General features: G+C 44.2%; 1 pseudogene; it reads left to right on the forward strand.

Annotated features, from left to right (window-relative positions):
• Positions 1-709, forward strand: part of LOC139027651 (MAP3K12-binding inhibitory protein 1-like) — a 38,947-nt pseudogene extending 38,238 nt beyond the window's left edge.
• Positions 710-3,329: the final 2,620 nt, after the last annotated feature.

Consider the following 3,329-nt stretch of genomic DNA (forward strand, 5'->3'; position numbering starts at 1 on the left):
CTCCTCTCCGTTTGTTGTTGAGAGATATATACACTAGACATGAAATCACTGGCCACTTTAATAATGGAACACTAGTCACTCTAATAATGTTTACATATTTTAGCTTTATTAATCTCATATGTATACACTGTATTCTTATTACTACTGTATTCTATTCTACTTATTCTATTGTGCCACTCCGACATTGCTCATCCTAATATTTATATATTCCTTAATTGCATTGTTTTACCATTGAGATTTGTGTGTATTGTTGTGAATTGTTAAATATTACCGTTAGATGTTACTGCACTGTTGGAGCTAGAAACACAAGCATTTTGCTACACCCGCAATAACATCTGCTAAACATGTGTATGTGACCAATTAAAAATTTATTTGAGTAAAATGGCACATCGTCAACATTCTATGACTTTCTATTGTGAGTGGTGCCTGGACATTGATTAATGTTATTTTGTGTCCGTCTTGTGCAGTCAGATAATATTCCGTTATTTCTGTGGAAATGGGGAAACCTTTTCATCTCAGTCCTTTTTCAGGTGTTCCTCACATTTTCCGGTCTCTCCCATTCTGTCACTCTCTTCTTATGCATCTAAACGTTCTGGGTACAAGGCCCACACAGCACTAAAGGGAGGTACTTGAGCACTGTGACAATGAGAACAGGGGTCTCTGTATTGTTCTCTTGTGGTTCTTTGTCTCAGATTCAGAACCCTTATAAGGTTAATGAGACCTGATTGGTCAGAGTGTAACAAACGGATTAAGGAGGAGGACAAAGGGCTTCAATGGGAGGTCTGTCTGTGGGTCTGTATCCCAAATAGCACCCTATTCCCTATATAGGCCCATAAAGTAATGCACTATATAGGGAACAGTGTGCCTATATAGGGAACAGTGTGCCTATATAGGGGACGTAACCTGTCTGTCTAGCTAGGATCGCCATTGGCTGCTGCCAGGGCAGCAGCTACTCTTCCTGGGGTTCAGCAACATTAAGGCAGTTACTGTATATACAGTTTAAAACATAACATGACATGAGGCTATTGAACTGAGTATACAGATTATACAGGTGATGCTGTAACACAGCTCAAAAAAGTGATTTCACTTCATGAACTATAATTAGAAGCAGGAGCCACAACAGTCACATTGACTATTTTATTTATTTTAGAATTCTTTGTGGGTCTGTGTAATCTGAGGGAAATATGTGTCTCTACTATGGTCATACATTTGGCAGGAGGTTAGGAAGTGCAGCTCAGTTTCCACCTCATTTTGGGGCAGTGTGCACATAGCCTGTCTTCTCTTGTGTCCGTCTGTCTCTCTCTCTCTATTTCTACTCCTGTGATTAAGTCTCTCTGGGAACCTTGAGGGAGTTTTATTCTGGTCTTGTATCAGGGTCCCTCTGCATGATATCAAGGCCAGGGTGGAGAGATTCATATCCATTCACAACTCTCCAGCTCTTAATGGGCTCGGCCACTCCAGAGAGAAGCTCTTTCCTGTGACTAGTCAGCTCCAGTCCTCATTCAGCCCTGTAGCGCTGTGTCAAAAAAGACTGTTGCTCGTTTGTCTCCTGAACAATGAGGAACAAGTCTGAATCTCTGGCCGGGGACAAAGGGGAGAAAACAGCCCTTTCATTCTGCAGAACATTAGATTCTGACACATTTTGCCATGGCAGGGTTTTCTTCTTGGGTCCTGAGTGCTGCAGGGTGTGGGTCTTTAAAAGGACCACCTGTTGGTTACCAGCCGGGTCTTCATTACGACTATTATCACAGGGTGAGGAGCGCACCACGGGGGGGTTCTAAAGTTAACCCTGTTGATCAGGAACCAGGCTGGAAGGAACCACGTTCCACTGCCATACCTTCAGGGGGAAATAGGCCTACATAACCAACTCCAGTCTCATGTCCAATTCTGTTTCATCACTTTCTGGATGTATTTTTGTGGCTTTTTGTGGATCAAGAAAAAGGGGAGTATTCATTCACAGCTGTCACTCACTCACAAATGACTCAAAAATACAAAAATGTTACCAAATAACCATAGATCAAATTTATTTATATAGCCCTTCTTACATCAGCTGATATCTCAAAGTGCTGTACAGAAACCCAGCCTAAAACCCCAAACAGCAAGAAGCACGGTGGCTAGGAAAAACTCCCTAGAAAGGCCAAAACCTAGGAAGAAACCTAGAGAGTAACCAGGCTATGAGGGGTGGCCAGTCCTCTTCTGGCTGTGCCGGGTGGAGATTATAACAGAACATGGCCAAGATGTTCAAATGTTCATAAATGACCAGCATGGTCGAATAATAATAATCACAGTAGTTGTCGAGGGTGCAGCAAGTCAGCACCTCAGGACTAAATGTCAGTTGGTGTAACGGTTTGTCACGATAGAGTATTCACCTCACTTTTGGGGGCGACCTGTGTTGGGATGTGGGGGCAAGCTTATAGTTCTTCTTGTCTCTTCCTTCGGTCGCTTGGTCCGTCTGTCTCTCTCTTCTATTTCTACTACTCCAGCGGCGGTGATTGAGCTTATGTTCTCCCGGCCTGGCAGGGCCGAGGCACCCTTGACGGGCAGAGACGTAGTTTATCTGGTCTTTCGGTCTCTCAAGGGTCCTAGCATCAGTGGCATTATTCTTTAAGGCTCGGCAGGGTCGCGCATTTCGAGCACTTCATTGATCCATCATTTTCGACCTCATGTGTCGCGTTGGTTGCGTGGCGCGACGGTGCCTCCAGCTCTTAATTGGGCTCGGTCCACTCCAGGGAGAAGCTCTTTCTGTGACTAGTCAGCTCCAGTCCTCATTCAGCCCTGTAGCGCTGATGTCAAAAAGACTGTCTCGTTTGTCTCCTGAACAATGAGGAACAAGTCTGAATCTCTGGCCGGGACAAAGGGAGTAAAACAGCCACCCTTTCATTCTTGCGAGAACTATTAGATTCTGACACATTTGCCATGGCAGGGTTTTCTTCTCTGGTCCTGAGTCGTGCAGGTGTGGTCTTTAAAGGACCACCTGTTGGTTAGCCAGCGGTCTTCATTCGACTATTATCACAGGGTGAGGAGCCAGGGGGGTTCTAAATTCGCCTGTTGATCAGAGAACCAGGCTGGAACGACCACGGTTCCACTGCCATACCTTCAGGGGAAATAGGCCTACATAACCAACTCCAGTCTCATGTCCATTTCTGTTTCATCACTTTCTGGATGTATTTTTGGCTTTTTGTGGATCAAGAAAAAGGGAGTATTCATTCACAGCTGTCACTCACTCACAAATGACCAAAATACAAAAATGTTACCAAATAACCATAGATCAAATTTATTTATATAGCCCCTTCTACATCAGCTGATCATCTCAAAGTGCTGTGCAGAAA

This window comes from Salvelinus sp. IW2-2015, linkage group LG4q.2, assembly GCF_002910315.2.
Source record: "Salvelinus sp. IW2-2015 linkage group LG4q.2, ASM291031v2, whole genome shotgun sequence".
Lineage (NCBI taxonomy): Eukaryota > Metazoa > Chordata > Actinopteri > Salmoniformes > Salmonidae > Salvelinus > Salvelinus sp. IW2-2015.